At 55.6% G+C, this 17602-nt stretch overlaps 47 non-coding genes across 47 annotated transcripts; all 47 read right to left on the bottom strand.

Annotated features, from left to right (window-relative positions):
• Positions 1-54: 54 nt before the first annotated feature.
• Positions 55-127, bottom strand: trnar-acg (transfer RNA arginine (anticodon ACG)). Its single transcript has one exon. It is a non-coding gene; the product is annotated as a tRNA-Arg (tRNA).
• A 186-nt stretch (positions 128-313) lies between these two features.
• trnae-uuc (transfer RNA glutamic acid (anticodon UUC)) lies at positions 314-385 on the bottom strand. Its single transcript has one exon. It is a non-coding gene; the product is annotated as a tRNA-Glu (tRNA).
• Positions 386-750: 365 nt separating this feature from the next.
• Positions 751-822, bottom strand: trnah-gug (transfer RNA histidin (anticodon GUG)). Its single transcript has one exon. It is a non-coding gene; the product is annotated as a tRNA-His (tRNA).
• Positions 823-1187: 365 nt separating this feature from the next.
• On the bottom strand, positions 1188-1260 carry trnam-cau (transfer RNA methionine (anticodon CAU)). The gene has a single exon. It is a non-coding gene; the product is annotated as a tRNA-Met (tRNA).
• Positions 1261-1432: 172 nt separating this feature from the next.
• trnar-acg (transfer RNA arginine (anticodon ACG)) lies at positions 1433-1505 on the bottom strand. The gene has a single exon. It is a non-coding gene; the product is annotated as a tRNA-Arg (tRNA).
• A 186-nt stretch (positions 1506-1691) lies between these two features.
• Positions 1692-1763, bottom strand: trnae-uuc (transfer RNA glutamic acid (anticodon UUC)). The gene has a single exon. It is a non-coding gene; the product is annotated as a tRNA-Glu (tRNA).
• A 365-nt stretch (positions 1764-2128) lies between these two features.
• On the bottom strand, positions 2129-2200 carry trnah-gug (transfer RNA histidin (anticodon GUG)). The gene has a single exon. It is a non-coding gene; the product is annotated as a tRNA-His (tRNA).
• A 365-nt stretch (positions 2201-2565) lies between these two features.
• On the bottom strand, positions 2566-2638 carry trnam-cau (transfer RNA methionine (anticodon CAU)). Its single transcript has one exon. It is a non-coding gene; the product is annotated as a tRNA-Met (tRNA).
• A 428-nt stretch (positions 2639-3066) lies between these two features.
• trnae-uuc (transfer RNA glutamic acid (anticodon UUC)) lies at positions 3067-3138 on the bottom strand. Its single transcript has one exon. It is a non-coding gene; the product is annotated as a tRNA-Glu (tRNA).
• Positions 3139-3503: 365 nt separating this feature from the next.
• trnah-gug (transfer RNA histidin (anticodon GUG)) lies at positions 3504-3575 on the bottom strand. Its single transcript has one exon. It is a non-coding gene; the product is annotated as a tRNA-His (tRNA).
• A 365-nt stretch (positions 3576-3940) lies between these two features.
• On the bottom strand, positions 3941-4013 carry trnam-cau (transfer RNA methionine (anticodon CAU)). The gene has a single exon. It is a non-coding gene; the product is annotated as a tRNA-Met (tRNA).
• A 172-nt stretch (positions 4014-4185) lies between these two features.
• trnar-acg (transfer RNA arginine (anticodon ACG)) lies at positions 4186-4258 on the bottom strand. Its single transcript has one exon. It is a non-coding gene; the product is annotated as a tRNA-Arg (tRNA).
• A 186-nt stretch (positions 4259-4444) lies between these two features.
• On the bottom strand, positions 4445-4516 carry trnae-uuc (transfer RNA glutamic acid (anticodon UUC)). Its single transcript has one exon. It is a non-coding gene; the product is annotated as a tRNA-Glu (tRNA).
• Positions 4517-4881: 365 nt separating this feature from the next.
• trnah-gug (transfer RNA histidin (anticodon GUG)) lies at positions 4882-4953 on the bottom strand. The gene has a single exon. It is a non-coding gene; the product is annotated as a tRNA-His (tRNA).
• A 365-nt stretch (positions 4954-5318) lies between these two features.
• Positions 5319-5391, bottom strand: trnam-cau (transfer RNA methionine (anticodon CAU)). The gene has a single exon. It is a non-coding gene; the product is annotated as a tRNA-Met (tRNA).
• Positions 5392-5563: 172 nt separating this feature from the next.
• trnar-acg (transfer RNA arginine (anticodon ACG)) lies at positions 5564-5636 on the bottom strand. Its single transcript has one exon. It is a non-coding gene; the product is annotated as a tRNA-Arg (tRNA).
• Positions 5637-5822: 186 nt separating this feature from the next.
• On the bottom strand, positions 5823-5894 carry trnae-uuc (transfer RNA glutamic acid (anticodon UUC)). Its single transcript has one exon. It is a non-coding gene; the product is annotated as a tRNA-Glu (tRNA).
• Positions 5895-6259: 365 nt separating this feature from the next.
• On the bottom strand, positions 6260-6331 carry trnah-gug (transfer RNA histidin (anticodon GUG)). The gene has a single exon. It is a non-coding gene; the product is annotated as a tRNA-His (tRNA).
• A 365-nt stretch (positions 6332-6696) lies between these two features.
• Positions 6697-6769, bottom strand: trnam-cau (transfer RNA methionine (anticodon CAU)). The gene has a single exon. It is a non-coding gene; the product is annotated as a tRNA-Met (tRNA).
• A 428-nt stretch (positions 6770-7197) lies between these two features.
• trnae-uuc (transfer RNA glutamic acid (anticodon UUC)) lies at positions 7198-7269 on the bottom strand. Its single transcript has one exon. It is a non-coding gene; the product is annotated as a tRNA-Glu (tRNA).
• A 365-nt stretch (positions 7270-7634) lies between these two features.
• Positions 7635-7706, bottom strand: trnah-gug (transfer RNA histidin (anticodon GUG)). The gene has a single exon. It is a non-coding gene; the product is annotated as a tRNA-His (tRNA).
• A 365-nt stretch (positions 7707-8071) lies between these two features.
• trnam-cau (transfer RNA methionine (anticodon CAU)) lies at positions 8072-8144 on the bottom strand. The gene has a single exon. It is a non-coding gene; the product is annotated as a tRNA-Met (tRNA).
• Positions 8145-8316: 172 nt separating this feature from the next.
• Positions 8317-8389, bottom strand: trnar-acg (transfer RNA arginine (anticodon ACG)). The gene has a single exon. It is a non-coding gene; the product is annotated as a tRNA-Arg (tRNA).
• A 186-nt stretch (positions 8390-8575) lies between these two features.
• trnae-uuc (transfer RNA glutamic acid (anticodon UUC)) lies at positions 8576-8647 on the bottom strand. Its single transcript has one exon. It is a non-coding gene; the product is annotated as a tRNA-Glu (tRNA).
• Positions 8648-9012: 365 nt separating this feature from the next.
• trnah-gug (transfer RNA histidin (anticodon GUG)) lies at positions 9013-9084 on the bottom strand. The gene has a single exon. It is a non-coding gene; the product is annotated as a tRNA-His (tRNA).
• A 365-nt stretch (positions 9085-9449) lies between these two features.
• Positions 9450-9522, bottom strand: trnam-cau (transfer RNA methionine (anticodon CAU)). Its single transcript has one exon. It is a non-coding gene; the product is annotated as a tRNA-Met (tRNA).
• Positions 9523-9694: 172 nt separating this feature from the next.
• On the bottom strand, positions 9695-9767 carry trnar-acg (transfer RNA arginine (anticodon ACG)). Its single transcript has one exon. It is a non-coding gene; the product is annotated as a tRNA-Arg (tRNA).
• Positions 9768-9953: 186 nt separating this feature from the next.
• trnae-uuc (transfer RNA glutamic acid (anticodon UUC)) lies at positions 9954-10025 on the bottom strand. The gene has a single exon. It is a non-coding gene; the product is annotated as a tRNA-Glu (tRNA).
• An 802-nt stretch (positions 10026-10827) lies between these two features.
• trnam-cau (transfer RNA methionine (anticodon CAU)) lies at positions 10828-10900 on the bottom strand. Its single transcript has one exon. It is a non-coding gene; the product is annotated as a tRNA-Met (tRNA).
• A 172-nt stretch (positions 10901-11072) lies between these two features.
• Positions 11073-11145, bottom strand: trnar-acg (transfer RNA arginine (anticodon ACG)). The gene has a single exon. It is a non-coding gene; the product is annotated as a tRNA-Arg (tRNA).
• Positions 11146-11331: 186 nt separating this feature from the next.
• trnae-uuc (transfer RNA glutamic acid (anticodon UUC)) lies at positions 11332-11403 on the bottom strand. Its single transcript has one exon. It is a non-coding gene; the product is annotated as a tRNA-Glu (tRNA).
• Positions 11404-11768: 365 nt separating this feature from the next.
• trnah-gug (transfer RNA histidin (anticodon GUG)) lies at positions 11769-11840 on the bottom strand. The gene has a single exon. It is a non-coding gene; the product is annotated as a tRNA-His (tRNA).
• A 365-nt stretch (positions 11841-12205) lies between these two features.
• Positions 12206-12278, bottom strand: trnam-cau (transfer RNA methionine (anticodon CAU)). The gene has a single exon. It is a non-coding gene; the product is annotated as a tRNA-Met (tRNA).
• Positions 12279-12450: 172 nt separating this feature from the next.
• Positions 12451-12523, bottom strand: trnar-acg (transfer RNA arginine (anticodon ACG)). The gene has a single exon. It is a non-coding gene; the product is annotated as a tRNA-Arg (tRNA).
• A 186-nt stretch (positions 12524-12709) lies between these two features.
• trnae-uuc (transfer RNA glutamic acid (anticodon UUC)) lies at positions 12710-12781 on the bottom strand. The gene has a single exon. It is a non-coding gene; the product is annotated as a tRNA-Glu (tRNA).
• Positions 12782-13146: 365 nt separating this feature from the next.
• trnah-gug (transfer RNA histidin (anticodon GUG)) lies at positions 13147-13218 on the bottom strand. The gene has a single exon. It is a non-coding gene; the product is annotated as a tRNA-His (tRNA).
• Positions 13219-13583: 365 nt separating this feature from the next.
• On the bottom strand, positions 13584-13656 carry trnam-cau (transfer RNA methionine (anticodon CAU)). Its single transcript has one exon. It is a non-coding gene; the product is annotated as a tRNA-Met (tRNA).
• Positions 13657-13828: 172 nt separating this feature from the next.
• On the bottom strand, positions 13829-13901 carry trnar-acg (transfer RNA arginine (anticodon ACG)). The gene has a single exon. It is a non-coding gene; the product is annotated as a tRNA-Arg (tRNA).
• Positions 13902-14087: 186 nt separating this feature from the next.
• On the bottom strand, positions 14088-14159 carry trnae-uuc (transfer RNA glutamic acid (anticodon UUC)). Its single transcript has one exon. It is a non-coding gene; the product is annotated as a tRNA-Glu (tRNA).
• Positions 14160-14524: 365 nt separating this feature from the next.
• On the bottom strand, positions 14525-14596 carry trnah-gug (transfer RNA histidin (anticodon GUG)). Its single transcript has one exon. It is a non-coding gene; the product is annotated as a tRNA-His (tRNA).
• A 365-nt stretch (positions 14597-14961) lies between these two features.
• trnam-cau (transfer RNA methionine (anticodon CAU)) lies at positions 14962-15034 on the bottom strand. The gene has a single exon. It is a non-coding gene; the product is annotated as a tRNA-Met (tRNA).
• A 172-nt stretch (positions 15035-15206) lies between these two features.
• trnar-acg (transfer RNA arginine (anticodon ACG)) lies at positions 15207-15279 on the bottom strand. The gene has a single exon. It is a non-coding gene; the product is annotated as a tRNA-Arg (tRNA).
• Positions 15280-15465: 186 nt separating this feature from the next.
• trnae-uuc (transfer RNA glutamic acid (anticodon UUC)) lies at positions 15466-15537 on the bottom strand. Its single transcript has one exon. It is a non-coding gene; the product is annotated as a tRNA-Glu (tRNA).
• Positions 15538-16339: 802 nt separating this feature from the next.
• trnam-cau (transfer RNA methionine (anticodon CAU)) lies at positions 16340-16412 on the bottom strand. Its single transcript has one exon. It is a non-coding gene; the product is annotated as a tRNA-Met (tRNA).
• A 172-nt stretch (positions 16413-16584) lies between these two features.
• On the bottom strand, positions 16585-16657 carry trnar-acg (transfer RNA arginine (anticodon ACG)). The gene has a single exon. It is a non-coding gene; the product is annotated as a tRNA-Arg (tRNA).
• A 186-nt stretch (positions 16658-16843) lies between these two features.
• Positions 16844-16915, bottom strand: trnae-uuc (transfer RNA glutamic acid (anticodon UUC)). The gene has a single exon. It is a non-coding gene; the product is annotated as a tRNA-Glu (tRNA).
• A 365-nt stretch (positions 16916-17280) lies between these two features.
• trnah-gug (transfer RNA histidin (anticodon GUG)) lies at positions 17281-17352 on the bottom strand. Its single transcript has one exon. It is a non-coding gene; the product is annotated as a tRNA-His (tRNA).
• Positions 17353-17602: the final 250 nt, after the last annotated feature.

Consider the following 17602-nt stretch of genomic DNA (forward strand, 5'->3'; position numbering starts at 1 on the left):
ACTTCACAAGCGCTAAAGTGCTTATCAACCACCAAACGCACAAAGCAAAAAGTGCGAGCCAGCCAGGAGTCGAACCTAGAATCTTCTGATCCGTAGTCAGACGCGTTATCCATTGCGCCACTGGCCCCTTGCTCTGGTCTCTCCGCGTGGCATTTGCTTTACGTAAGGGAGACAAAGGCTACGCCTCACTTGGGGAGGGAGAAGCAGAGCGCCTCCTAAAACTTTGTCTGTACGTGACGTCCAAGCCGCGCTGCAAAAGCACCAACCCCGCTTCTGTACAGGCTCGGAACACTTCGCTCAAAGCTTAAGTCCATTCCCATACCAGGAGTCGAACCCGGGCCCCCTGGGTGAAAACCAGGAATCCTAACCGCTAGACCATATGGGAAGCTTGCACTGCCCTCGGCTGGCCACCATGACCAATTTGTTACCTTCTTCTTCTCCCGTCTCTCCCTGCTGTCCTCCTGAGGCCAACTGGAGCTTTGCACCCTTCATCCTGATGGAACAGGCGGATGCGAAAACTGCTTGAGTGCCTCTTGCCAGGCCCAGCGTCCAAGGAGTCCTAATCCTGCGCGTGGACAGAAAACATCCTTGAGCTCTCCGCTCCATAAGACAGGTGCATTTCCATTTGCAGCGCTGGCTGGCCCACTCTATGTCTGCAAGAGGGCTTTGGATGAAGGCCAGGCCTGCCAGCCGCACAAAAGAGCGGCTGCTGGTCCCGAAGGCGAGCACTACCCGCTCGCAGCGAGAGCCTGCCGTGACCCGGATTCGAACCGGGGTTGCTGCGGCCACAACGCAGAGTACTAACCACTATACGATCACGGCGCGCCACCGCTCAAGCCGCACCCGGTCTCCTCCCTTCCTTGGTGGAATGCTTCCCTGCTGACAAGAAGGCATTTCCTTGGCAAACAGACAGAACGCTCTTCCCTTCCCCTTTGTGGACTTGGCATTTCACATCAAACGGCAGCCATGACGGTGCGCCGTAACCATCTACCAAGACGCGAGTCTTCCGTGGCACTGGGAATTTACCGCCACCGCGGCTCGTATTCCAAATCAGAACAGATGTGCAGGGAACTCATGATTTGCACGTGGTGGCAGGGTGGTTTAGAGATTAGCTTAAGGGGCGCGTAGCAGCAAAAGGAAAGATGGCGTGAGCTGAACGGCACCCTACTAGTATTTAAAAACGGCGCTGCCCCGTGTGAGGATCGAACTCACGACCTTCAGATTATGAGACTGACGCGCTACCTACTGCGCTAACGAGGCCACCAAGGAGCTGAGATTCTCCAAAGTCAGCCCGTTGTCAGTTGCCTGTCTCAGGTTTTCGCCAACGCCCGCATTTCAGGACTGTTCTTTACAGGTTCCACACTTTCTTTGCACCCTGACTTCACAAGCGCTAAAGTGCTTATCAACCACCAAACGCACAAAGCAAAAAGTGCGAGCCAGCCAGGAGTCGAACCTAGAATCTTCTGATCCGTAGTCAGACGCGTTATCCATTGCGCCACTGGCCCCTTGCTCTGGTCTCTCCGCGTGGCATTTGCTTTACGTAAGGGAGACAACGGCCACGCCTCACTTGGGGAGGGAGAAGCAGAGCGCCTCCTAAAACTTTGTCTGTACGTGACGTCCAAGCCGCGCTGCAAAAGCACCAATCCAGCTTCTGTACAGGCTCGGAACACTTCGCTCAAAGCTTAAGTCCATTCCCATACCGGGAGTCGAACCCAGGCCGCCTGGGTGAAAACCAGGAATCCTAACCGCTAGACCATATGGGAAGCTTGCACTTCCCTCGGCTGGCCACCATGACCAATTTGTTACCTTCTTCTTCTCCCGTCTCTCCCTGCTGTCCTCCTGAGGCCAACTGGAGCTTTGCACCCTTCATCCTGATGGAACAGGCGGATGCGAAAACTGCTTGATTGCCTCTTGCCAGGCCCAGCGTCCAAGGAGTCCTAATCCTGCGCGTGGACAGAAAACATCCTTGAGCTCTCCGCTCCATAAGACAGGTGCATTTCCATTTGCAGCGCTGGCTGGCCCACTCTATGTCTGCAAGAGGGCTTTGGATGAAGGCCAGGCCTGCCAGCCGCACAAAAGAGCGGCTGCTGGTCCCGAAGGCGAGCACTACCCGCTCGCAGTGAGAGCCTGCCGTGACCCGGATTCGAACCGGGGTTGCTGCGGCCACAACGCAGAGTACTAACCACTATACGATCACGGCGCGCCACCGCTCAAGCCGCACCTGGCCTCCTCCCTTCCTTGGTGGAATGCTTCCCTGCTGACAAGAAGGCATTTCCTTGGCAAACAGACAGAACGCTCTTCCCTTCCCCTTTGTGGACTTGGCATTTCACATCAAACGGCAGCCATGACGGTGCGCCGTAACCATCTACCAAGACGCGAGTCTTCCGTGGCACTGGGAATTTACCGCCACCGCGGCTCGTATTCCAAATCAGAACAGATGTGCAGGGAACTCATGATTTGCACGTGGTGGCAGGGTGGTTTAGAGATTAGCTTAAGGGGCGCGTAGCAGCAAAAGGAAAGATGGCGTGAGCTGAACGGCACCCTACTAGTATTTAAAAACGGCGCTGCCCCGTGTGAGGATCGAACTCACGACCTTCAGATTATGAGACTGACGCGCTACCTACTGCGCTAACGAGGCCACCAAGGAGCTGAGATTCTCCAAAGTCAGCCCGTTGTCAGTTGCCTGTCTCAGGTTTTCGCCAACGCCCGCATTTCAGGACTGTTCTTTACAGGTTCCACACTTTCTTTGCACCCTGACTTCACAAGCGCTAAAGTGCTTATCAACCACCAAACGCACAAAGCAAAAAGTGCGAGCCAGCCAGGAGTCGAACCTAGAATCTTCTGATCCGTAGTCAGACGGATACATTGCGCCACTGGCCCCTTGCTCTGGTCTCTCCGCGTGGCATTTGCTTTACGTAAGGGAGACAACGGCCACGCCTCACTTGGGGAGGGAGAAGCAGAGCGCCTCCTAAAACTTTGTCTGTACGCGACGTCCAAGCCGCACTGCAAAAGCACCCACCCCGCTTCTGTACAGACTCGAAACACTTCGCTCAAAGCTTAAGTCCATTCCCATACCGGGAGTCGAACCCGGGCCACCTGGGTGAAAACCAGAAATCCTAACCGCTAGACCATATGGGAAGCTTGCACTGCCCTTGGCTGGCTACCATGACCAATTTGTTACCTTCTTCTTCTCCCGTCTCTCCCTGCTGTCCTCCTGAGGCCAACTGGAGCTTTGCACCCTTCATCCTGATGGAACAGGCGGATGCGAAAACTGCTTGAGTGCCTCTTGCCAGGCCCAGCGTCCAAGGAGTCCTAATCCTGCGCGTGGACAGAAAACATCCTTGAGCTCTCCGCTCCATAAGACAGGTGCATTTCCATTTGCAGCGCTGGCTGGCCCACTCTATGTCTGCAAGAGGGCTTTGGATGAAGGCCAGGCCTGCCAGCCGCACAAAAGAGCGGCTGCTGGTCCCGAAGGCGAGCACTACCCGCTCGCAAAGAAAGCCTGCCGTGACCCGGATTTGAACCGGGGTTGCTGCGGCCACAACGCAGAGTACTAACCACTATACGATCACGGCGCGCCACCGCTCAAGCCGCACCCGGCCTCCTCCCTTCCTTGGTGGAATGCTTCCCTGCTGACAAGAAGGCATTTCCTTGGCAAACAGACAGAACGCTCTTCCCTTCCCCTTTGTGGACTTGGCATTTCACATCAAACGGCAGCCATGACGGTGCGCCGTAACCATCTACCAAGACGCGAGTCTTCCGTGGCACTGGGAATTTACCGCCACCGCGGCTCGTATTCCAAATCAGAACAGATGTGCAGGGAACTCATGATTTGCACGTGGTGGCAGGGTGGTTTAGAGATTAGCTTAAGGGGCGCGTAGCAGCAAAAGGAAAGATGGCGTGAGCTGAACGGCACCCTACTAGTATTTAAAAACGGCGCTGCCCCGTGTGAGGATCGAACTCACGACCTTCAGATTATGAGACTGACGCGCTACCTACTGCGCTAACGAGGCCACCAAGGAGCTGAGATTCTCCAAAGTCAGCCCGTTGTCAGTTGCCTGTCTCAGGTTTTCGCCAACGCCCGCATTTCAGGACTGTTCTTTACAGGTTCCACACTTTCTTTGCACCCTGACTTCACAAGCGCTAAAGTGCTTATCAACCACCAAACGCACAAAGCAAAAAGTGCGAGCCAGCCAGGAGTCGAACCTAGAATCTTCTGATCCGTAGTCAGACGCGTTATCCATTGCGCCACTGGCCCCTTGCTCTGGTCTCTCCGCGTGGCATTTGCTTTACGTAAGGGAGACAAAGGCTACGCCTCACTTGGGGAGGGAGAAGCAGAGCGCCTCCTAAAACTTTGTCTGTACGTGACGTCCAAGCCGCGCTGCAAAAGCACCAACCCCGCTTCTGTACAGGCTCGGAACACTTCGCTCAAAGCTTAAGTCCATTCCCATACCAGGAGTCGAACCCGGGCCCCCTGGGTGAAAACCAGGAATCCTAACCGCTAGACCATATGGGAAGCTTGCACTGCCCTCGGCTGGCCACCATGACCAATTTGTTACCTTCTTCTTCTCCCGTCTCTCCCTGCTGTCCTCCTGAGGCCAACTGGAGCTTTGCACCCTTCATCCTGATGGAACAGGCGGATGCGAAAACTGCTTGAGTGCCTCTTGCCAGGCCCAGCGTCCAAGGAGTCCTAATCCTGCGCGTGGACAGAAAACATCCTTGAGCTCTCCGCTCCATAAGACAGGTGCATTTCCATTTGCAGCGCTGGCTGGCCCACTCTATGTCTGCAAGAGGGCTTTGGATGAAGGCCAGGCCTGCCAGCCGCACAAAAGAGCGGCTGCTGGTCCCGAAGGCGAGCACTACCCGCTCGCAGCGAGAGCCTGCCGTGACCCGGATTCGAACCGGGGTTGCTGCGGCCACAACGCAGAGTACTAACCACTATACGATCACGGCGCGCCACCGCTCAAGCCGCACCCGGTCTCCTCCCTTCCTTGGTGGAATGCTTCCCTGCTGACAAGAAGGCATTTCCTTGGCAAACAGACAGAACGCTCTTCCCTTCCCCTTTGTGGACTTGGCATTTCACATCAAACGGCAGCCATGACGGTGCGCCGTAACCATCTACCAAGACGCGAGTCTTCCGTGGCACTGGGAATTTACCGCCACCGCGGCTCGTATTCCAAATCAGAACAGATGTGCAGGGAACTCATGATTTGCACGTGGTGGCAGGGTGGTTTAGAGATTAGCTTAAGGGGCGCGTAGCAGCAAAAGGAAAGATGGCGTGAGCTGAACGGCACCCTACTAGTATTTAAAAACGGCGCTGCCCCGTGTGAGGATCGAACTCACGACCTTCAGATTATGAGACTGACGCGCTACCTACTGCGCTAACGAGGCCACCAAGGAGCTGAGATTCTCCAAAGTCAGCCCGTTGTCAGTTGCCTGTCTCAGGTTTTCGCCAACGCCCGCATTTCAGGACTGTTCTTTACAGGTTCCACACTTTCTTTGCACCCTGACTTCACAAGCGCTAAAGTGCTTATCAACCACCAAACGCACAAAGCAAAAAGTGCGAGCCAGCCAGGAGTCGAACCTAGAATCTTCTGATCCGTAGTCAGACGCGTTATCCATTGCGCCACTGGCCCCTTGCTCTGGTCTCTCCGCGTGGCATTTGCTTTACGTAAGGGAGACAACGGCCACGCCTCACTTGGGGAGGGAGAAGCAGAGCGCCTCCTAAAACTTTGTCTGTACGTGACGTCCAAGCCGCGCTGCAAAAGCACCAATCCAGCTTCTGTACAGGCTCGGAACACTTCGCTCAAAGCTTAAGTCCATTCCCATACCGGGAGTCGAACCCAGGCCGCCTGGGTGAAAACCAGGAATCCTAACCGCTAGACCATATGGGAAGCTTGCACTTCCCTCGGCTGGCCACCATGACCAATTTGTTACCTTCTTCTTCTCCCGTCTCTCCCTGCTGTCCTCCTGAGGCCAACTGGAGCTTTGCACCCTTCATCCTGATGGAACAGGCGGATGCGAAAACTGCTTGATTGCCTCTTGCCAGGCCCAGCGTCCAAGGAGTCCTAATCCTGCGCGTGGACAGAAAACATCCTTGAGCTCTCCGCTCCATAAGACAGGTGCATTTCCATTTGCAGCGCTGGCTGGCCCACTCTATGTCTGCAAGAGGGCTTTGGATGAAGGCCAGGCCTGCCAGCCGCACAAAAGAGCGGCTGCTGGTCCCGAAGGCGAGCACTACCCGCTCGCAGTGAGAGCCTGCCGTGACCCGGATTCGAACCGGGGTTGCTGCGGCCACAACGCAGAGTACTAACCACTATACGATCACGGCGCGCCACCGCTCAAGCCGCACCTGGCCTCCTCCCTTCCTTGGTGGAATGCTTCCCTGCTGACAAGAAGGCATTTCCTTGGCAAACAGACAGAACGCTCTTCCCTTCCCCTTTGTGGACTTGGCATTTCACATCAAACGGCAGCCATGACGGTGCGCCGTAACCATCTACCAAGACGCGAGTCTTCCGTGGCACTGGGAATTTACCGCCACCGCGGCTCGTATTCCAAATCAGAACAGATGTGCAGGGAACTCATGATTTGCACGTGGTGGCAGGGTGGTTTAGAGATTAGCTTAAGGGGCGCGTAGCAGCAAAAGGAAAGATGGCGTGAGCTGAACGGCACCCTACTAGTATTTAAAAACGGCGCTGCCCCGTGTGAGGATCGAACTCACGACCTTCAGATTATGAGACTGACGCGCTACCTACTGCGCTAACGAGGCCACCAAGGAGCTGAGATTCTCCAAAGTCAGCCCGTTGTCAGTTGCCTGTCTCAGGTTTTCGCCAACGCCCGCATTTCAGGACTGTTCTTTACAGGTTCCACACTTTCTTTGCACCCTGACTTCACAAGCGCTAAAGTGCTTATCAACCACCAAACGCACAAAGCAAAAAGTGCGAGCCAGCCAGGAGTCGAACCTAGAATCTTCTGATCCGTAGTCAGACGGATACATTGCGCCACTGGCCCCTTGCTCTGGTCTCTCCGCGTGGCATTTGCTTTACGTAAGGGAGACAACGGCCACGCCTCACTTGGGGAGGGAGAAGCAGAGCGCCTCCTAAAACTTTGTCTGTACGCGACGTCCAAGCCGCACTGCAAAAGCACCCACCCCGCTTCTGTACAGACTCGAAACACTTCGCTCAAAGCTTAAGTCCATTCCCATACCGGGAGTCGAACCCGGGCCACCTGGGTGAAAACCAGAAATCCTAACCGCTAGACCATATGGGAAGCTTGCACTGCCCTTGGCTGGCTACCATGACCAATTTGTTACCTTCTTCTTCTCCCGTCTCTCCCTGCTGTCCTCCTGAGGCCAACTGGAGCTTTGCACCCTTCATCCTGATGGAACAGGCGGATGCGAAAACTGCTTGAGTGCCTCTTGCCAGGCCCAGCGTCCAAGGAGTCCTAATCCTGCGCGTGGACAGAAAACATCCTTGAGCTCTCCGCTCCATAAGACAGGTGCATTTCCATTTGCAGCGCTGGCTGGCCCACTCTATGTCTGCAAGAGGGCTTTGGATGAAGGCCAGGCCTGCCAGCCGCACAAAAGAGCGGCTGCTGGTCCCGAAGGCGAGCACTACCCGCTCGCAAAGAAAGCCTGCCGTGACCCGGATTTGAACCGGGGTTGCTGCGGCCACAACGCAGAGTACTAACCACTATACGATCACGGCGCGCCACCGCTCAAGCCGCACCCGGCCTCCTCCCTTCCTTGGTGGAATGCTTCCCTGCTGACAAGAAGGCATTTCCTTGGCAAACAGACAGAACGCTCTTCCCTTCCCCTTTGTGGACTTGGCATTTCACATCAAACGGCAGCCATGACGGTGCGCCGTAACCATCTACCAAGACGCGAGTCTTCCGTGGCACTGGGAATTTACCGCCACCGCGGCTCGTATTCCAAATCAGAACAGATGTGCAGGGAACTCATGATTTGCACGTGGTGGCAGGGTGGTTTAGAGATTAGCTTAAGGGGCGCGTAGCAGCAAAAGGAAAGATGGCGTGAGCTGAACGGCACCCTACTAGTATTTAAAAACGGCGCTGCCCCGTGTGAGGATCGAACTCACGACCTTCAGATTATGAGACTGACGCGCTACCTACTGCGCTAACGAGGCCACCAAGGAGCTGAGATTCTCCAAAGTCAGCCCGTTGTCAGTTGCCTGTCTCAGGTTTTCGCCAACGCCCGCATTTCAGGACTGTTCTTTACAGGTTCCACACTTTCTTTGCACCCTGACTTCACAAGCGCTAAAGTGCTTATCAACCACCAAACGCACAAAGCAAAAAGTGCGAGCCAGCCAGGAGTCGAACCTAGAATCTTCTGATCCGTAGTCAGACGCGTTATCCATTGCGCCACTGGCCCCTTGCTCTGGTCTCTCCGCGTGGCATTTGCTTTACGTAAGGGAGACAAAGGCTACGCCTCACTTGGGGAGGGAGAAGCAGAGCGCCTCCTAAAACTTTGTCTGTACGTGACGTCCAAGCCGCGCTGCAAAAGCACCAACCCCGCTTCTGTACAGGCTCGGAACACTTCGCTCAAAGCTTAAGTCCATTCCCATACCAGGAGTCGAACCCGGGCCCCCTGGGTGAAAACCAGGAATCCTAACCGCTAGACCATATGGGAAGCTTGCACTGCCCTCGGCTGGCCACCATGACCAATTTGTTACCTTCTTCTTCTCCCGTCTCTCCCTGCTGTCCTCCTGAGGCCAACTGGAGCTTTGCACCCTTCATCCTGATGGAACAGGCGGATGCGAAAACTGCTTGAGTGCCTCTTGCCAGGCCCAGCGTCCAAGGAGTCCTAATCCTGCGCGTGGACAGAAAACATCCTTGAGCTCTCCGCTCCATAAGACAGGTGCATTTCCATTTGCAGCGCTGGCTGGCCCACTCTATGTCTGCAAGAGGGCTTTGGATGAAGGCCAGGCCTGCCAGCCGCACAAAAGAGCGGCTGCTGGTCCCGAAGGCGAGCACTACCCGCTCGCAGCGAGAGCCTGCCGTGACCCGGATTCGAACCGGGGTTGCTGCGGCCACAACGCAGAGTACTAACCACTATACGATCACGGCGCGCCACCGCTCAAGCCGCACCCGGTCTCCTCCCTTCCTTGGTGGAATGCTTCCCTGCTGACAAGAAGGCATTTCCTTGGCAAACAGACAGAACGCTCTTCCCTTCCCCTTTGTGGACTTGGCATTTCACATCAAACGGCAGCCATGACGGTGCGCCGTAACCATCTACCAAGACGCGAGTCTTCCGTGGCACTGGGAATTTACCGCCACCGCGGCTCGTATTCCAAATCAGAACAGATGTGCAGGGAACTCATGATTTGCACGTGGTGGCAGGGTGGTTTAGAGATTAGCTTAAGGGGCGCGTAGCAGCAAAAGGAAAGATGGCGTGAGCTGAACGGCACCCTACTAGTATTTAAAAACGGCGCTGCCCCGTGTGAGGATCGAACTCACGACCTTCAGATTATGAGACTGACGCGCTACCTACTGCGCTAACGAGGCCACCAAGGAGCTGAGATTCTCCAAAGTCAGCCCGTTGTCAGTTGCCTGTCTCAGGTTTTCGCCAACGCCCGCATTTCAGGACTGTTCTTTACAGGTTCCACACTTTCTTTGCACCCTGACTTCACAAGCGCTAAAGTGCTTATCAACCACCAAACGCACAAAGCAAAAAGTGCGAGCCAGCCAGGAGTCGAACCTAGAATCTTCTGATCCGTAGTCAGACGCGTTATCCATTGCGCCACTGGCCCCTTGCTCTGGTCTCTCCGCGTGGCATTTGCTTTACGTAAGGGAGACAACGGCCACGCCTCACTTGGGGAGGGAGAAGCAGAGCGCCTCCTAAAACTTTGTCTTTACGTGACGTCCAAGCCGCGCTGCAAAAGCACCAACCCCGCTTCTGTACAGGCTCGGAACACTTCGCTCAAAGCTTAAGTCCATTCCCATACCAGGAGTCGAACCCGGGCCCCCTGGGTGAAAACCAGGAATCCTAACCGCTAGACCATATGGGAAGCTTGCACTGCCCTCGGCTGGCCACCATGACCAATTTGTTACCTTCTTCTTCTCCCGTCTCTCCCTGCTGTCCTCCTGAGGCCAACTGGAGCTTTGCACCCTTCATCCTGATGGAACAGGCGGATGCGAAAACTGCTTGAGTGCCTCTTGCCAGGCCCAGCGTCCAAGGAGTCCTAATCCTGCGCGTGGACAGAAAACATCCTTGAGCTCTCCGCTCCATAAGACAGGTGCATTTCCATTTGCAGCGCTGGCTGGCCCACTCTATGTCTGCAAGAGGGCTTTGGATGAAGGCCAGGCCTGCCAGCCGCACAAAAGAGCGGCTGCTGGTCCCGAAGGCGAGCACTACCCGCTCGCAGCGAGAGCCTGCCGTGACCCGGATTCGAACCGGGGTTGCTGCGGCCACAACGTAGAGTACTAACCACTATACGATCACGGCGCGCCACCGCTCAAGCCACACCCGGCCTCCTCCCTTCCTTGGTGGAATGCTTCCCTGCTGACAAGAAGGCATTTCCTTGGCAAACAGACAGAACGCTCTTCCCTTCCCCTTTGTGGACTTGGCATTTCACATCAAACGGCAGCCATGACGGTGCGCCGTAACCATCTACCAAGACGCGAGTCTTCCGTGGCACTGGGAATTTACCGCCACCGCGGCTCGTATTCCAAATCAGAACAGATGTGCAGGGAACTCATGATTTGCACGTGGTGGCAGGGTGGTTTAGAGATTAGCTTAAGGGGCGCGTAGCAGCAAAAGGAAAGATGGCGTGAGCTGAACGGCACCCTACTAGTATTTAAAAACGGCGCTGCCCCGTGTGAGGATCGAACTCACGACCTTCAGATTATGAGACTGACGCGCTACCTACTGCGCTAACGAGGCCACCAAGGAGCTGAGATTCTCCAAAGTCAGCCCGTTGTCAGTTGCCTGTCTCAGGTTTTCGCCGACGCCCGCATTTCAGGACTGTTCTTTACAGGTTCCACACTTTCTTTGCACCCTGACTTCACAAGCGCTAAAGTACTTATCAACCACCAAACGCACAAAGCAAAAAGTGCGAGCCAGCCAGGAGTCGAACCTAGAATCTTCTGATCCGTAGTCAGACACGTTATCCATTGCGCCACTGGCCCCTTGCTCAGGTCTCTCCGCGTGGCATTTGCTTTACGTAAGGGAGACAACGGCCACGCCTCACTTGGGGAGGGAGAAGCAGAGCGCCTCCTAAAACTTTGTCTGTACGTGACGTCCAAGCCGCGCTGCAAAAGCACCAACCCCGCTTCTGTACAGGCTCGGAACACTTCGCTCAAAGCTTAAGTCCATTCCCATACCAGGAGTCGAACCCGGGCCGCCTGGGTGAAAACCAGGAATCCTAACCGCTAGACCATATGGGAAGCTTGCACTGCCCTCGGCTGGCCACCATGACCAATTTGTTACCTTCTTCTTCTCCCGTCTCTCCCTGCTGTCCTCCTGAGGCCAACTGGAGCTTTGCACCCTTCATCCTGATGGAACAGGCGGATGCGAAAACTGCTTGAGTGCCTCTTGCCAGGCCCAGCGTCCAAGGAGTCCTAATCCTGCGCGTGGACAGAAAACATCCTTGAGCTCTCCGCTCCATAAGACAGGTGCATTTCCATTTGCAGCGCTGGCTGGCCCACTCTATGTCTGCAAGAGGGCTTTGGATGAAGACCAGGCCTGCCAGCCGCACAAAAGAGCGGCTGCTGGTCCCGAAGGCGAGCACTAGCCGCTCGCAGCGAGAGCCTGCCGTGACCCGGATTCGAACCGGGGTTGCTGCGGCCACAACGCAGAGTACTAACCACTATACGATCACGGCGCGCCACCGCTCAAGCCGCACCCGGCCTCCTCCCTTCCTTGGTGGAATGCTTCCCTGCTGACAAGAAGGCATTTCCTTGGCAAACAGACAGAACGCTCTTCCCTTCCCCTTTGTGGACTTGGCATTTCACATCAAACGGCAGCCATGACGGTGCGCCGTAACCATCTACCAAGACGCGAGTCTTCCGTGGCACTGGGAATTTACCGCCACCGCGGCTCGTATTCCAAATCAGAACAGATGTGCAGGGAACTCATGATTTGCACGTGGTGGCAGGGTGGTTTAGAGATTAGCTTAAGGGGCGCGTAGCAGCAAAAGGAAAGATGGCGTGAGCTGAACGGCACCCTACTAGTATTTAAAAACGGCGCTGCCCCGTGTGAGGATCGAACTCACGACCTTCAGATTATGAGACTGACGCGCTACCTACTGCGCTAACGAGGCCACCAAGGAGCTGAGATTCTCCAAAGTCAGCCCGTTGTCAGTTGCCTGTCTCAGGTTTTCGCCAACGCCCGCATTTCAGGACTGTTCTTTACAGGTTCCACACTTTCTTTGCACCCTGACTTCACAAGCGCTAAAGTGCTTATCAACCACCAAACGCACAAAGCAAAAAGTGCGAGCCAGCCAGGAGTCGAACCTAGAATCTTCTGATCCGTAGTCAGACGCGTTATCCATTGCGCCACTGGCCCCTTGCTCTGGTCTCTCCGCGTGGCATTTGCTTTACGTAAGGGAGACAACGGCCACGCCTCACTTGGGGAGGGAGAAGCAGAGCGCCTCCTAAAACTTTGTCTGTACGTGACGTCCAAGCCGCGCTGCAAAAGCACCAATCCAGCTTCTGTACAGGCTCGGAACACTTCGCTCAAAGCTTAAGTCCATTCCCATACCGGGAGTCGAACCCAGGCCACCTGGATGAAAACCAGGAATCCTAACCGCTAGACCATATGGGAAGCTTGCACTGCCCTCGGCTGGCCACCATGACCAATTTGTTACCTTCTTCTTCTCCCGTCTCTCCCTGCTGTCCTCCTGAGGCCAACTGGAGCTTTGCACCCTTCATCCTGATGGAACAGGCGGATGCGAAAACTGCTTGAGTGCCTCTTGCCAGGCCCAGCGTCCAAGGAGTCCTAATCCTGCGCGTGGACAGAAAACATCCTTGAGCTCTCCGCTCCATAAGACAGGTGCATTTCCATTTGCAGCGCTGGCTGGCCCACTCTATGTCTGCAAGAGGGCTTTGGATGAAGGCCAGGCCTGCCAGCCGCACAAAAGAGCGGCTGCTGGTCCCGAAGGCGAGCACTACCCGCTCGCAGCGAGAGCCTGCCGTGACCCGGATTCGAACCGGGGTTGCTGCGGCCACAACGCAGAGTACTAACCACTATACGATCACGGCGCGCCACCGCTCAAGCCACACCCGGCCTCCTCCCTTCCTTGGTGGAATGCTTCCCTGCTGACAAGAAGGCATTTCCTTGGCAAACAGACAGAACGCTCTTCCCTTCCCCTTTGTGGACTTGGCATTTCACATCAAACGGCAGCCATGACGGTGCGCCGTAACCATCTACCAAGACGCGAGTCTTCCGTGGCACTGGGAATTTACCGCCACCGCGGCTCGTATTCCAAATCAGAACAGATGTGCAGGGAACTCATGATTTGCACGTGGTGGCAGGGTGGTTTAGAGATTAGCTTAAGGGGCGCGTAGCAGCAAAAGGAAAGATGGCGTGAGCTGAACGGCACCCTACTAGTATTTAAAAACGGCGCTGCCCCGTGTGAGGATCGAACTCACGACCTTCAGATTATGAGACTGACGCGCTACCTACTGCGCTTACGAGGCCACCAAGGAGCTGAGATTCTCCAAAGTCAGCCCGTTGTCAGTTGCCTGTCTCAGGTTTTCGCCAACGCCCGCATTTCAGGACTGTTCTTTACAGGTTCCACACTTTCTTTGCACCCTGACTTCACAAGCGCTAAAGTGCTTATCAACCACCAAACGCACAAAGCAAAAAGTGCGAGCCAGCCAGGAGTCGAACCTAGAATCTTCTGATCCGTAGTCAGACGCGTTATCCATTGCGCCACTGGCCCCTTGCTCTGGTCTCTCCGCGTGGCATTTGCTTTACGTAAGGGAGACAACGGCCACGCCTCACTTGGGGAGGGAGAAGCAGAGCGCCTCCTAAAACTTTGTCTGTACGTGACGTCCAAGCCGCGCTGCAAAAGCACCAATCCAGCTTCTGTACAGGCTCGGAACACTTCGCTCAAAGCTTAAGTCCATTCCCATACCGGGAGTCGAACCCAGGCCACCTGGATGAAAACCAGGAATCCTAACCGCTAGACCATATGGGAAGCTTGCACTGCCCTCGGCTGGCCACCATGACCAATTTGTTACCTTCTTCTTCTCCCGTCTCTCCCTGCTGTCCTCCTGAGGCCAACTGGAGCTTTGCACCCTTCATCCTGATGGAACAGGCGGATGCGAAAACTGCTTGAGTGCCTCTTGCCAGGCCCAGCGTCCAAGGAGTCCTAATCCTGCGCGTGGACAGAAAACATCCTTGAGCTCTCCGCTCCATAAGACAGGTGCATTTCCATTTGCAGCGCTGGCTGGCCCACTCTATGTCTGCAAGAGGGCTTTGGATGAAGGCCAGGCCTGCCAGCCGCACAAAAGAGCGGCTGCTGGTCCCGAAGGCGAGCACTACCCGCTCGCAGCGAGAGCCTGCCGTGACCCGGATTCGAACCGGGGTTGCTGCGGCCACAACGCAGAGTACTAACCACTATACGATCACGGCGCGCCACCGCTCAAGCCACACCCGGCCTCCTCCCTTCCTTGGTGGAATGCTTCCCTGCTGACAAGAAGGCATTTCCTTGGCAAACAGACAGAACGCTCTTCCCTTCCCCTTTGTGGACTTGGCATTTCACATCAAACGGCAGCCATGACGGTGCGCCGTAACCATCTACCAAGACGCGAGTCTTCCGTGGCACTGGGAATTTACCGCCACCGCGGCTCGTATTCCAAATCAGAACAGATGTGCAGGGAACTCATGATTTGCACGTGGTGGCAGGGTGGTTTAGAGATTAGCTTAAGGGGCGCGTAGCAGCAAAAGGAAAGATGGCGTGAGCTGAACGGCACCCTACTAGTATTTAAAAACGGCGCTGCCCCGTGTGAGGATCGAACTCACGACCTTCAGATTATGAGACTGACGCGCTACCTACTGCGCTTACGAGGCCACCAAGGAGCTGAGATTCTCCAAAGTCAGCCCGTTGTCAGTTGCCTGTCTCAGGTTTTCGCCAACGCCCGCATTTCAGGACTGTTCTTTACAGGTTCCACACTTTCTTTGCACCCTGACTTCACAAGCGCTAAAGTGCTTATCAACCACCAAACGCACAAAGCAAAAAGTGCGAGCCAGCCAGGAGTCGAACCTAGAATCTTCTGATCCGTAGTCAGACGCGTTATCCATTGCGCCACTGGCCCCTTGCTCTGGTCTCTCCGCGTGGCATTTGCTTTACGTAAGGGAGACAACGGCCACGCCTCACTTGGGGAGGGAGAAGCAGAGCGCCTCCTAAAACTTTGTCTGTACGTGACGTCCAAGCCGCGCTGCAAAAGCACCAACCCCGCTTCTGTACAGGCTCGGAACACTTCGCTCAAAGCTTAAGTCCATTCCCATACCGGGAGTCGAACCCGGGCCGCCTGGGTGAAAACCAGGAATCCTAACCGCTAGACCATATGGGAAGCTTGCACTGCCCTCGGCTGGCCACCATGACCAATTTGTTACCTTCTTCTTCTCCCGTCTCTCCCTGCTGTCCTCCTGAGGCCAACTGGAGCTTTGCACCCTTCATCCTGATGGAACAGGCGGATGCGAAAACTGCTTGAGTGCCTCTTGCCAGGCCCAGCGTCCAAGGAGTCCTAATCCTGCGCGTGGACAGAAAACATCCTTGAGCTCTCCGCTCCTTAAGACAGGTGCATTTCCATTTGCAGCGCTGGCTGGCCCACTCTATGTCTGCAAGAGGGCTTTGGATGAAGGCCAGGCCTGCCAGCCGCACAAAAGAGCGGCTGCTGGTCCCGAAGGCGAGCACTACCCGCTCGCAGCGAGAGCCTGCCGTGACCCGGATTCGAAACGGGGTTGCTGCGGCCACAACGCAGAGTACTAACCACTATACGATCACGGCGCGCCACCGCTCAAGCCACACCCGGCCTCCTCCCTTCCTTGGTGGAATGCTTCCCTGCTGACAAGAAGGCATTTCCTTGGCAAACAGACAGAACGCTCTTCCCTTCCCCTTTGCGGACTTGGCATTTCACATCAAACGGCAGCCATGACGGTGCGCCGTAACCATCTACCAAGACGCGAGTCTTCCGTGGCACTGGGAATTTACCGCCACCGCGGCTCGTATTCCAAATCAGAACAGATGTGCAGGGAACTCATGATTTGCACGTGGTGGCAGGGTGGTTTAGAGATTAGCTTAAGGGGCGCGTAGCAGCAAAAGGAAAGATGGCGTGAGCTGAACGGCACCCTACTAGTATTTAAAAACAGCGCTGCCCCGTGTGAGGATCGAACTCACGACCTTCAGATTATGAGACTGACGCGCTACCTACTGCGCTAACGAGGCCACCAAGGAGCTGAGATTCTCCAAAGTCAGCCCGTTGTCAGTTGCCTGTCTCAGGTTTTCGCCAACGCCCGCATTTCAGGACTGTTCTTTACAGGTTCCACACTTTCTTTGCACCCTGACTTCACAAGCGCTAAAGTGCTTATCAACCACCAAACGCACAAAGCAAAAAGTGCGAGCCAGCCAGGAGTCGAACCTAGAATCTTCTGATCCGTAGTCAGACGCGTTATCCATTGCGCCACTGGCCCCTTGCTCTGGTCTCTCCGCGTGGCATTTGCTTTACGTAAGGGAGACAACGGCCACGCCTCACTTGGGGAGGGAGAAGCAGAGCGCCTCCTAAAACTTTGTCTGTACGTGACGTCCAAGCCGCGCTGCAAAAGCACCAACCCCGCTTCTGTACAGGCTCGGAACACTTCGCTCAAAGCTTAAGTCCATTCCCATACCGGGAGTCGAACCCGGGCCGCCTGGATGAAAACCAGGAATCCTAACCGCTAGACCATATGGGAAGTTTGCACTGCCCTCGGCTGGCCACCATGACCAATTTGTTACCTTCTTCTTCTCCCGTCTCTCCCTGCTGTCCTCCTGAGGCCAACTGGAGCTTTGCACCCTTCATCCTGATGGAACAGGCGGATGCGAAAACTGCTTGAGTGCCTCTTGCCAGGCCCAGCGTCCAAGGAGTCCTAATCCTGCGCGTGGACAGAAAACATCCTTGAGCTCTCCGCTCCATAAGACAGGTGCATTTCCATTTGCAGCGCTGGCTGGCCCACTCTATGTCTGCAAGAGGGCTTTGGATGAAGACCAGGCCTGCCAGCCGCACAAAAGAGCGGCTGCTGGTCCCGAAGGCGAGCACTAGCCGCTCGCAGCGAGAGCCTGCCGTGACCCGGATTCGAACCGGGGTTGCTGCGGCCACAACGCAGAGTACTAACCACTATACGATCACGGCGCGCCACCGCTCAAGCCACACCCGGCCTCCTCCCTTCCTTGGTGGAATGCTTCCCTGCTGACAAGAAGGCATTTCCTTGGCAAACAGACAGAACGCTCTTCCCTTCCCCTTTGCGGACTTGGCATTTCACATCAAACGGCAGCCATGACGGTGCGCCGTAACCATCTACCAAGACGCGAGTCTTCCGTGGCACTGGGAATTTACCGCCACCGCGGCTCGTATTCCAAATCAGAACAGATGTGCAGGGAAC

The sequence above is a fragment of the Hoplias malabaricus genome, chromosome 7, assembly GCF_029633855.1.
Source record: "Hoplias malabaricus isolate fHopMal1 chromosome 7, fHopMal1.hap1, whole genome shotgun sequence".
Taxonomy (NCBI): Eukaryota; Metazoa; Chordata; class Actinopteri; order Characiformes; family Erythrinidae; genus Hoplias; species Hoplias malabaricus.